This window comes from Ailuropoda melanoleuca, chromosome 16, assembly GCF_002007445.2.
Source record: "Ailuropoda melanoleuca isolate Jingjing chromosome 16, ASM200744v2, whole genome shotgun sequence".
Classification (NCBI taxonomy): domain Eukaryota; kingdom Metazoa; phylum Chordata; class Mammalia; order Carnivora; family Ursidae; genus Ailuropoda; species Ailuropoda melanoleuca.
The window spans coordinates 73,212,292-73,225,379 of record NC_048233.1 but is presented as its reverse complement, the minus strand read 5'-3'; the positions used below and the strand labels follow the sequence as shown (position 1 = coordinate 73,225,379).

The 13,088-nt window shown below is 52.7% G+C and overlaps 1 protein-coding gene across 4 annotated transcripts in view; it reads right to left on the bottom strand.

Annotated features, from left to right (window-relative positions):
• Window positions 1-13,088, bottom strand: part of TSPAN18 (tetraspanin 18) — a 180,732-nt gene that overhangs the window by 142,401 nt on the left and 25,243 nt on the right. For all 4 annotated transcript variants that reach the window (XM_034646436.1, XM_034646435.1, XM_034646438.1 and 1 more), the window contains exon 2: window positions 9,047-9,124. The gene's annotated coding sequence lies outside the window, so the exon portion shown is untranslated. The remainder of the gene's footprint in view (window positions 1-9,046; window positions 9,125-13,088) is intronic.

Sequence of the window (13,088 nt, the reverse complement as noted above, 5' to 3'; positions counted from 1 at the left end):
CATGGGGCTCGATCCCATAACGCCGGGATCACGCCCTGAGCCGAAGGCAGACGCTTAACCGCTGTGCCACCCAGGCGCCCCTCAGCTCTATTTTCAAATCGATCCTGAATGTTGGGGCTTCTCAGCACCTCCATCACCATTTTGTCTTTCCAGACCACTTCCTCTCGTGCCTGGATTCTAACATCAGCCTCCACTCTGGTCGCCCTGTCCCCTACAGCCTGTTCTCCACCCAGCAGCCAGAGCGATCTTGGTAACATGGCNCTGAGCCGAAGGCAGACGCTTTAACCGCTGTGCCACCCAGGCGCCCCTCAGCTCTATTTTCAAATCGATCCTGAATGTTGGGGCTTCTCAGCACCTCCACTTCCAGACCACTTCCTCTCGTGCCTGGATTCTAACATCAGCCTCCACTCTGGTCGCCCTGTCCCCTACAGCCTGTTCTTCACCCAGCAGCCAGAGCGATCTTGGTAACATGGCAATTTCATCCCGTCTCTTCCGTGCTTACTGGCTTTGCATCACACTGAGAATCAAAATGCAAAGCCAGCCCTGACCCTGGCTGTTGGCCCCTCTGCTTCCACACCATCCTCACTACCCTGGCCTCCTCGCTGGTCCTGCAACATGTCAGCCACCCACCTGCTAATGGCCCTGACTTTTGCTCTTCCCTTCACCAGGAAGGCTTCTCCCCCAGATGAAAGTCGAGGCTTCACTGCGTGCAGGTCTCTGCTCAAATGACATCTGATCAGGAAGGCCTTCCCAGCGCCCAGCACCCGAAACAGCAAACCCCTAGCCACTCCCTGTCCCTTCCTGCACCTTGCACTGCTTGACATTCAGTCTATTTGTTCGGTCTCTCTCTCCCCACATAGAAGACAAACACCACGAGGCGGAGACTTTGCTGTTTTGTTCACTATTATCTTGTCAGCATACAGAGCAGTACAAGGTACACAATGAGAGCTGAACATATATTTGTTGAATCAATGAACATGGGCTCACATTTGATATTTGCCTTCAAACTAACTCTGGGCTAGGTATTATTGTCACCACGCCCATTCTGCAGATACGGAAACTAAGAACAGAGAACAGAAGGGATTTACCCCCACGATCCCTCAGACGGTGATAGATCCACAATCAAAACATGGGCTCCATAGAAGAGGAGATCAATAGAGAAAATCGACAAAGCCAAGAGCTGGTTCTTTGAGAAGATTGATGAAATCGACAAGCCTTTATAGCCAGGCTGACTAAGAAAAAAAAGAGGGAAGACACAAATCACTAATATCAAAAATGAAAGAGGGGACATCGCTGTAGTTCCCATGAACATTAGAAGGATAAGAAAAGAATACAATTACTAATTTTGATCCATAAATTTGATAACTTAGATGAAATAGACCAAGTCCTGGAAGACACAAACTCATACAAGAACAGACAACCTAAATAGGCCTGTATCTATTAAATAAATTGAATCAATAATGAATAACCTTTCAAAACAGGACACAGGCCAGATTCACTGGTGAATTCTACCACACATATAAGGAAGAGTGTGTCCCAACTCTCAAAAATCTCTTCCAGAAGAGACAAGCAGAGGGAATGCATTTTAACTCAAGCTCTGAAGCCAGCCATAACCTAATACCAAATCCAGCCAAAGAAAAGAAACCTACGGACCAAAACCTACATACAGATGTTTAGGGCGGCTTTATTCCACACTGTCAAAACTTAGAAGCAACCAAGATGTCCTTCAGTAGGTGAATGAATAAATACACTGTGGTCCATCCAGATATCGAAATAGTCAGCGTGTAAAGAAAATTCTGACACCTGCTACAGCATGGATGACCATCGAGGACATTATACAAAGTGAAATAAGCCAGTGACACCCACACATGCACATACATACACCCACACACCCACCCACACACACACAGACACAAAATAACCCCGAAACACAAATACTATATGATTCCATTTACATAAGGTCCTCAGAGTAGTCAAAATCATAGAGACAGGAAGAAGAAGGGGGGTTGCCAGGGGCTGGGAGGAAAGGGATTCAAATAGGGAATGCGTGTTTAGTGGGTATAGAGTTTCAGTTTTACAAGATGAAAAGAGCAAAGGGGATGGCTGGTGGGGAGGGCCGCACAACAATGTGAATGTATTTAATACCACTCAACTGTACACTTATACATGGTTAAAGCAGTAAATTTTCTGTTATGTATATTTTACCAAAATAAAAAAAACGGGGGGAAAAATGAGCAATTGAGTCATGAGACGACATGGAGGGAGCTTAAAGGCATATTTCTTTTTTTTTTTAATTTATTTATGTATTTGAGAGAGAGAGAGAGAGAGCGTGCACGCAAGCGAGTAACCCCCAGAAGTGTGGAGGGGCAGAGGGAGCGGGAGAGAATCCTCAAGCAGACTCCCCTCTGAGCACGGAGCTGGACGGGGGGCTCCATCTCGGGACCCTGAGATCATGACCTGGGCCAAAATCAAGGGTCAGACACTTCACTGACTGAGCCACCCAGGAGCCCCTTAAATGCTTATTTCTAAGTGAAAGAAAGCCATTCTGAAAAGGCTGCACACTGTAGGGTTCCAACTATAGGGCGTTCTGGAAAACGCAAAACTATGGAGACAGTAAGAAGATCAGCAGCTTAGTGGGGAAGGAGGGACGGATTGGCAGAGCACCGAGGATTTCTAGGGCAGGGAAACTATCCTGCAGGACATGGTCGTGGTGGACACCTGTCATTATACATTTGTCCAAACCCACAGAATGAAGGCCCGCCACCAGCCATGAAGCAGAGCGCGACCCACGGGCCTCGGGTGATACCAGTGTGTCGGCACGGCCTCAGTGGGGTAAACAGGCACCGCGGCGCTGTGAGTTATCCCTAGTGGGGAGTCTGCAGGTGACTGAAGACAGGTACACTATGAGAACCCCCTGCATTTGCCCGCAATTTTGCTGGGAACCTCAAACTGCTCTAAACATAAAGTCTCAAAAAAAAAAAAAAAAAAAAGGCTTCAGGGTCCAGAGCTCGATCTCCTTCCTCCAGCCCACAGTGCCTTTCTAGCCTAACATAACCCTGCCCATGCCCCAGGGAGGGAGACCCCTTGGCGACCCCCAAGTCCTAGGGGATGACATCACTCATGTCTTCCCACATCAGCAGCCCTGGACAGATAATTAAAGCACCCCAGCCAACAGAACAGCACTGCCGGCTGGTTTGGGCTTTGCCCTTTATTTTTAGGCTGTTAATGACAATATATTATTTCACACTCTTAACTAATGAAAGAGGCAGCTGGGCACAGCAGAATGATCGCCAGACCGGGTGAGAAGAACGACAGGCTAGGCCCAGCTCTGACATACCCAATAGCTGTGTGACCTTGAGCAAGTCACTTCCCCTCTCTGTTGCTGACATGCATGTGATAAGGGTGTTCCTACTTCCTCCCTCTTTGCCACACCTGGCCATTTGGCTTCAGCTGTGAGTCACGATGTGACTAGAGGTCATTACCAAAAAAATAATAAGAAGAAAGCCTCTTAAGGGCATGTTCTCAGTCTTGCAGCAGGACCCGGAAAGCAATGATTTGCTCCATCTTTAGATGAGGGAAATGAAGACTTATTAGTCCCTCTCCATGATGTCAAGGAGTCGTCACTCCACAGAACGAACAGGTCTGTCTGGGCTCGCCCTCATAGCCACCCGTGTCGGGGAAACGGAGCATCTCCTGGGGAAATCTCCACTGGTTTTGTCTCCTACCAGGGACAAGGTTGTGCCCGGCCCTAGGATGAACTTTCTTGTGTAAATTTAAAACACTTGAAAAAGAAAGGAAGGAAAAGGTTTGGGATGGAAAGTATCCAAGAGGGCAGAAAAAGACCAGGTTGCTCTCACGAGTTACATATGCACACAGGGCTGGCCTGAGGCCAGAAAGTTCTGGCAGACGTTGGGCTGAGTGAGCAGGAAACTGGGGTGGTGAGAACCTGTCATCCTGTCCCCTCACACACGTGTCCCAGCCAGAGAGTGACGGGGAAGCCAGGAGGGAGAGGAGGCCCGGGGGCTCGTGCCCCATCCTGGGCTGAAACTCAGGGCTGGCACCCCATCTGTCCGAACTGCAGAAACATGAATGGTGGGGTTCCGATGGTACAGCTAATGATACCCACCCTTTCTGGAATGTCGCCTCCTTCCCCGGTGGTGGGCTACACACCTGATAGCCATCATCTCATTGAATCTCAACCACGAAGCCTGCAATTGCAATGACTGTCTTCATATAACAGGAGAGGAAACGGAGTTCATTTGCCCAAGTAGCTAAACGAGGAGAGCCCCGACGTTCCTCCAATGCCGAAGCTGTGCTCTCCCTCCTGCGTGAAACTGCCCCCTGATTTACAAACACTAGATGGAAAATGATGTCCATAGCAAGAGTGAATCCCTTTTCTACCTGGCCAAGAGAAAGATGGGAGCTTGACTCCAACCGGGATGCAGGAATCATTGGCCCCGATGCCACTGTGGCTGCATGAATAGAAGTAAAAGGTCTGGACCGAGGGAGGTGCTAGTCCCACCCACCTTGGCTGGAGTCAGAACACAGCCGGAGCTCCGGCCTTGGCTCTGAGGGCTGAACTACGAAAGTGTCCAGTTCAGGCTAGAGCCCCCCCAGAGGAGGGTCGAGAGAACAGGAAGTCAGGAGTGCACTGAAGCTGCGTCCTCGGAGGGAGGCAGAGGTAGTGATGACCTTTCGCGGCAAAGGGTGAAGTGTGTGAAGTGGGGATGCCGGATAGCAGCCCGGAGGGAAGCAGGTGATGCCTCTTCTCTGCAGGCCCACAAAGCAGATCTGGGGCGAGCGGACGGAGGGTACAAGGAAATACATTTCAACTTAGCAGAATAAGACACTTTAACCTGTCACAGCCCACCCAGGGCAGCCCAAGGCAGCACAGGCTGCAAGGGAGGCCATGCGCCCCAAGTCCGCAGAGACAGGTGGACAGGAAACTGACAACCACGCGGCCGGTCCTGTGCGGTGGAGACTTTGCCAAGAGTTCGGTTGCCTTTAAGCCCCTCCCAGCCTTTGCAGAGCTGACCTGTTGACCCTCGCTCACCCCTCTGCCTCACAGAGGCAATGAGGGGCTTAGAGAGGTCAAGCAACCTGCCCAAGGTCATGCAGTGGAGCAGAGCTGGTGACGAGGACCCACGTCTTCCTCCAAATCATACGGTGGGTTGGGGGGGAGGCAGGAGGCTAATTGAGCTCAGCTGGACCACTGGCTTCCATTCTCACCTTTGGCATCTCCAAGGTCTTGCCAGGATGGGGGAGGATCATAACCTCTCCCTAACTTCTCTCAATTCCATCGTGATCTCTTAACCCCGATAACCATGGCTTTACTTCACAGGGCTGCATTCTCTCCATGCTGCATTCCCCTAGATCATTCTGGAAGCCTCCCAACTGCCTTCATCTTCCTCTTAAAATCCAGGGACATTAGGTGGTACATTAGAATCACCAGGGAGCTTTCAAATATAGTAGGGCTCCTCTAAGTTACACATAAAGTTATAGTAATCAAAACAGCATGGTATAGGTTTAAGGATAGACACAAAGACCAAAGGATTAGAACTAAGAATCCAGAAACAAACCTATACACTTACTGATTTTCAGTAAGAGTGCCAAGACTATTCAATGGGAAAAAAATAGTCCTTTCAACAAGTGGTGCTGGGAGAACTGGATAACCACATGCCAAAGAATGAAGTTGGGCCCCTACCTCACACCATATACAAAAATTAACTCAAAATGGATCAGTGACCTACATATAAGCGTGAAAACCATAAAACTCCTAGAAGAAAACTAAGGGATAAATCTTTATGATTTGGATTTGGCGATGGATTTGTGGGTGTGACACCCAAAGCATGAACAACAAAAGAAAAAGTAGATAAACTGGAACCCGGGGACAGGTTCTCCTGGGGCAGCCAGGCTTCTGTCATCCCCTCCCCACCACCTGCTTCCTGCTGTCAGATTTCAGGGGGAGAAAGATCCCCACGCTTCCTAGAACCTGCCTTCACTGGCTTGCTCAGCCTGCTGCAGAGCACTGGCTGGGAGATTGAAAACATCAGGGGACTTCCCTTTCTCCCTGAGCTCTGACTTCCGTGCAAGGCTGGGTGGAGAACACAGAAGGAGGGCCACCATGAGTGTCACGGGGTGATGCTGTGAGTCCTGCAGGGGCCTCGTGGATCCTGCGGGTACCTCTGTGAGTGCTCTGGGGCGTCGCAAAGGCTGTACGGGTGCTGTCATTGACAACACGGGAAGCCACCGGGGCACTGCGGGGTGTGGCTGTAGACCTCGTGGGTGTAGAAGGGTGCCTGCCACATGGGCCCTGTGGGTGCTGTGGGGTGCTGTGGCCAACACACTGCCCTTGGGACAGGAGCCCTGTGTTTAGGTCCCAGTCTGACTGCTTTTTGGACATGAAACCTGGAATAATTGACCACTCGCTGAATCCCAGCCATCCTCACCTATAAAGAGCTTATTAACGCCTGCCTCTTGGGGCGTGAGGAAGATCAGCGGCTATCTACAGAAAGGGTCCAGTAAATGCCGTCGGGAGTGAAGTGCAAACCACGGGATAAAGCTCAGGAAGAACCGTTCACACCCAAGGTGGCCCCACACCCCAGGGTGTCAGAACAGAGAGCTGACACAACCCAGGCCCCGCTCTCAGCCCTTTTTTAGACCATGTGCGGAAAGAGGTATGTGTCTCCACGGTAACCTCCCTGTTTGGTCACAAACACCCAGCTCATCCATCCCAAGAGCCCGAGACTCTTCAAGGGGGTCACCTTGGGAGGCCACATTATCCCGGGGGCTTCTGTCGTTCAAAGCAAGCAGGAGGGTCCCGCTGGCGGGTTCCTCCCCCTCACAGCCGCCCAGCGAGGTGCATGCCATCTGCCCATTTGGTAGATGAGAAAACTGAGACTCTGGACACCAAATCACTCCCCCGGAGTCAAAGAGCTACCGAAGAGCAGAGTCCGCCAGTCGGGCCCCCCAAGCCCAGCAGACATCTCCCACGACGGCATACGCTGCCTGCCTCCTGCCGCTGGTCCTGTGTTTTCCCCGTGACTCTACACTGATGTGTTTCCTAGCTAACCAGGGGGGCGAGGCCGAATCGCTTTGCTTCCCTGCCACCTACCTGAAGGTAAACCGAGAACAAAAGCACCCTTCCTGCTTTTCTCTGTACTTAAAGAGATTCCTGCCTCTCGCGCACCGAGGCCCGTGGCTTCGCCTGATGGAGACACATCCGTGGCAGAAAAGTCCTGGGGACATTAAGCTTTTCCTGGCTCGCTTCAGCGCCTTCTCCTGATTAAGAAAAGCGTGTGGGATCCTGGCGCTGCGATAGGCAGCGGCTTCCTGTGGGGAGCCGGGCGGGCCGCCAGGAGGCTGACGGTTGAGACTCCAGCCCGGGCAGCCGGCAGGGCGGGGTGAGCCGTACGACACATGGGCCTCACGCTCCTCCGCCACTGTCTCCCCAGGGCCCCGCTTGGCCTTGCGTTATCTGCCTCTGGGAGCCAGCCACCGTGCCTCGGATTCCGGCCTGACACCTCCTGGCCGCCCGCTGCACACTCCAAAAGTGAAAGGATGAGCCCAGAGGCCGGGGAGGTATCAGATCGGTGGCTGGTGAAGTGGCCCAGTGCTTCCCAACCAAGGCGCCAGAGGCAGCTGGAACCCTAGATGGCATCACCCGGCTGGGCGCAGCACCCCACAGTGCACACGTGCCATCGACCCTCACAGCAGCAGTCTTGGGGTGGGAAGGCGGGCTGGGGGGAAGGGTCTGTACCTCCTTCATCTCCTCTTTTCCCCAAGACAACCCCATGGGTAGTGTTATGCTCCTGTTTTAGAGGTCAGAAAACCAAGACCTGCAGAGACGTCACGATGAGCCCGAAGTCTAGGATAAGGAAACAAATCATTTTTAAGTCCTATCAAGCAATATGATTTCACGAGGTGACTCTGGCTTAAAGGATGTTAACCTTAAGATTCAAGTCACAGTCACTCAAAGGAAAATACACAAGAATTGTAGGGTTGTTTAGACAGGGCTTCAAATCTCTACCGCATCTCACTCACTGCTGTGTGACCTTGAGCAAGTTACATAACATCTCTGAGGCCCGGTTCTCTCCTCTCTAAGATGGACATGATTTTAGTGCCAAGACCACAGGGCTGTTAAGAGGACTGAATGGACGGTGCGAGGCTTGTGCCTAACACAGCGTCTGGCATACAAAAGCCCTTAGTCAGTGTCGGTTGATCTGATGCTTCCCATCAGCCAGGCCTCAAACTCAGTCCATCTACACCTCAGACTCTGTGGTCTTTCCACCAAGGGTCTGAGGCATCCTTTGGCCAAGACTGGCAGTCAAATCTCCTCAGAGTTTCCAAATGCCCCTCCTCTCCACAGCCTTTCCCAAGCCCCGACCCCCTCCCTGCTTCCCTACTGCCTCACCACACCCATCACTTCCTCTGGTTCAGCCCAGGGCTGGGAACCTCAGAAACGGAGGCCATGAGGCCTGGGACAGAGATTCAAGTCACTACTGCCCATTCTACTGACGAGAAAACGAGGCCCCATGAGAGAAATGGCTTCTAAGGACTCTTGAAGCACAATGGTGGTACAGACTGGGCCAGAGGACAGATGTCCTGGCTCTTCATTCAGAAATCTTCCATGAGGCCACACAGCCCATCACCAGTCCTGGAATTGCAGGCAGCCCAAGAAGCTTCCGGAACCCAAAAAGCAACACTCCCTTGGAGGGCTCACTGCCTCCATGCTTCAACCCTCACTTCCTGGACTGACCCTGAGGAGCAACCATGATGGGCAGCCCACTCATGGGGCAGCCGCCAACCCCAGTGAGACCCCACCTTGGCTCCAGCCTCTCTCTCCTCACGCCTCAGCTGTGCTCGCCAACCCTGAACAAATGTCTGAGGTGGGGACAAGAGGGAAGCCGCCCTTTGCTTGCCCTGACCAGCTGACAGCACTCTCACTTGGCAATGGAGGGTTTGTTGAGCAGAAAGAGAAGAGGAGAGAAGATCAGACTCTTATTTGAATAAGATGACGCCACGTTGCCATGTGGCCAAATCATACCTCTTTCAACTGGCGTCCGTTCCTTCCAGGAAAGTGAGGATTCTCTTGAGGTGTCTTCTGATGGCTTCAGGATAAACTCTAGAAGGAGAAGAGAGAGACATAAATTTTAAAAAGGCAACAGCTAGTGGGGCCTGTGGCTGCCGGGGGCCACCTCAGTTCAGGTGCGCGCCCGCCCCTGGTTCCTGCTCTCTCCTTCTGGCTCTGCAGGTGCAGAAGCCAGACAGGGCAGCCGCGGCCAGAAAGCCAGAACTAAGCACCCAGCCCCTCGGAGGCTTCCAGGATGGTGTCCCCAGAGCCTGTGGATTGGCACATTTTCAGTCTTCCAAAATCAGCCCAGAAGCCTGTACAGTGCGCGCGCGATGACATCACGCCCACTAATCACAACATCACATCACATTGCTTTGCTTCTGGCAAGAACATTACCAACTCATCACTGAAACTCCTTTCTCCTCGGGCGGAAAAAAGGCCTTCTGAGTAATTGTGAAAATGTGAAGGAGAATTAATCATTGCTTAATGAATGCAGGCTTTGGGGGCAGACCAACACTTTCCAGATCTGGTATCCATGAAGAGATAAAGAATAAGAGGATAGGTCTACGGTAGTGAAAAAAACAACTCAGCCCCAGAGTGCAGGGCCCAGAAGTCCAGCCTCTCCCCCACTTCCTCTCTGTCAGTTTGACAGAGAGCCCCCGGGTCACGGGAGAAGGATCAAATTCGCCACGTCCAGGCCACATACCTGCCAGCCATGGCTGAGGCCGGTCCTGGGGGACCGGCTTGTTCACATGCACAGCTGAGGAACAAAAGCGCAAAGCTGCCAGTGCAGATGGGACAGCCGAGTCCCCTGACCCCCAAATCTCCCAGACTCCCGCCCTCCAGGACCCTGCACNCTGCCAGTGCAGATGGGACAGCCGAGTCCCCTGACCCCCAAATCTCCCAGACTCCCGCCCTCCAGGACCGGCCGCACAGTAGAAGCCCTGGTCAAGTTTCACGTTGTCTCAGATGATGCCGTTGATGATCCCAGGAGACGGTATCCCCACTTTGGGGATGAGGGCCTTGATCCCCGACGAGTTAAGTCACTTGCCCAAGGCGGTAATGCCGAAACGGGGCAGAGCCGGGACCAGAAGTCAGGTCCGTGACAGGTTGAACCTGGCATCAGTACCACGTCCACAGGGGGAGAGACGCGGCCACGAGAGCAGTGAGCTCTAGGTCTGCTACAGATCCTAGCTCAGTGCACATTGCGCGTAACTTCTCAGGACTCCCTGCCAACCGATGGGGAACAGGGCTTGGCCAGAGGACATGACCCCAGTTGGCTATCTTTGCCTCCAAAGTCTCCCCAGGCAGAGTAGACCCAGGGAACCTCACGTCTCATGCAGCAGACGAAGGTTACAATCAAAGGAATTCATGATTTATATATGTACACATGTCCATATCCACCCGTAGACAAAGACAGGCACCTGTGGGTAGGGAGACGGGGGTATACCTATACAACTGATCGCCAACTACAAAAGCGAACGTTCTTCCTTATCCGTCCACCGTACTTAACAGAACCATTGCAAAATCTTTGTAACACGACCCTCTAGGCTTTATGCTGTGTAACCCCTTACGTGTGTATGTGTGTGAGAGCCCGTCCCTGCGTGGGCCCCCATGGAGCTGGTGTGTCTCTTTACACAAATGCAATCTTACCACACAGGTTCTGCACGCCCAGCTAGCAGCTGCTCTCATGTCTGCCCCTGGATCTGAAAAACCACAGACCTTCCCGGGTCTTCTGTCTCCTCCTAGGTGTGGACCATCATTTATTTAGCTCTCCCACCTTCTGTATGTGGGGTATTTCCACTCCTAGCCGTTACAGCCTTGTGGCCACCATCCCCTTCCCACTTACATCGCCGTGTGGGAATGTTCCAGCAAGTCCACAGCCCGGACGCCTGGAAGTGGGACGGCGGGTCAGGGGCTCTGCACATTCCACATTTGAATAGCTTCTGACAAACCACTTTCCCCAGATAGTGGATCAATCACTCCCCAAAACAGCAGGACAGAAGGAGCCCCCTTTTCTTGGGTGTAAATTTGCACCCAGAGCTCTTCTGCCTGCCGAGCTGTCTTTCTGGTCACCTTCCAGGAGCCTGGAAGGCCGAGTCCCCCAGACAAAGGGAGGCATTTATTTCTTGGCTCCCACAAGATGGCCACTGCTCCGCTGCCTGGGGACGTGTCTGAGGAACTCGGGCCCACCTGAGCCGGGAACTACATTTATGGGCTCAGAACTGATAATGAGCTTTTATGAGCTCTGGGGACCACGAGGAACACGTATTAATGTCAAGCGTGCCCATCAGCCACGCAGCCTGGGTGAATGTCACACATTAACAAAATTAAAGGCTGCAGCCACGTCGGGAAGGAGCTGCAGGCTGCATGTCAGGCAGCATGGGCCAGGACTGTCAATAATAAAATTACTTTCCAGGCTTTGCACTCCTGAGCCCGAAGCTGTCTCCCGTCTTCGATGGAATTCTGCCTTGCTGCAGCCGGAGAGGAGATTAGTTTATTACCAGTCTGCCAGGAAAGGCAAAATCCAGCACTAATCCTAATTCCCATTTAAGCAAATCTGCATTATGTGAGGGAAACCAGCTGGGCTCAGAATTTCTTCCCCCCTTCCCCGGAGATCTCATTCCATCCCTCTCCTCTCTGGGGAGGACGATAGGGGGGTCACCACAGATGTCAGAGCGGGAGCCCTCCTGGGAGCGGGAAAAGAATCCCAGGGTTTTGGGCCAAGAGGGGGAAAGGCCTGGGTAACAAGAGACTGCATCAGAAGACGACAGGCTGGGAGACGGTGCTCACCATGGACCCGGTCGTATCCGGCGATGGGAAGGAAAAGCCACCACCCTCCCAGCCCCAGGCTCGCTCTTGCCTTGAACAAAGATGCCTTGGGATCCTGGGTCCACCTCTGACGAGCTCTGGCTCTGTGAGCATGTGACCTCCCTGCTTCAGGTCTCAACTCCTCATCTGGGAAACCGCTAACCACAGCTGATAGTTCCTACAATGTTGTGAGGATCACGTGAAAAATGGACACACAGGACCCCAGAGAGCCCGGCACACACCGCCCTGTTTCTTGAATTAAGACTCCTTGGGTTATAACAGCACCGTTATTTGACCGCCTCGCTTAGTTAATTACGACGCGGCCCTTCGTGCATGACGCGGCCCTTCGTGCATGACGCGTCCTGGTTTCGGAGACCTTAACATAGAAAAAATAAAACAAAGGGTGCCTTGAAATCCATGAAATAGAGGAGGCACTCGATCAAGGGCAGGACACGGGATGACTAGAAGCCAAGTTCTCCTGTTGTCTAAGGTCTAGCTCAAAACTTTGATCTCCTTCTTCTTCCTTCTGAGCAAAGCAAAGCTGCTCTGTGTGTGGGAAACCAGCCCTCGGTGTGTAAGACAAATCCTGAGAGGTACTTCAGTGTCCTGGATGAGACTCAGCCAAGACGCTCGAATCTCTAGGTAGATGTTTCCCACTCTAGTTTTAAACCGAAACGGATCCTCGTACGCAGTGGTAAATGCGCCACAAGGACACAGCCTCCTGAGTCTTCACGAATACAGCACCCCGCATGATGCACCCAGATCCCAGACTCCTCTCTGGTTCCCCAGCCCTTGTTTCTNGTTTCGCCCAAGTCAACCGTGACCCTCCTCCTTCGCGGCCCCTGCCTGTCCCTGCCTGGGCTGAGCCTGACCGTTGCCCGTCGGCTTGCTGCAAACGGGTTCCTGGCTGGTCCACTAGCCTGCGGCCTTGTTCCCTCCAAACTGCCCTCTCGTTTGCTGTCAGACTGAGCCCACAGAGGTGTCTCTCTCTTGCTTCAGTGGGTCCCCTGGCTTCCCTTTGCCTATACACAGGCCTTTGATCATCTGAACCCCACTTGCCCTTTCCAGGACCTTCGGGTCCTCACAATACACACAGACCCCACAGTCAAACTGAACTCACTGGGACCCACACGCCCCACCGGCATGCTCGGCCCAACCTCACTGCTGCTCACTTCGCCTGGCAGTCCCTTCTTCCTTTCCCAAC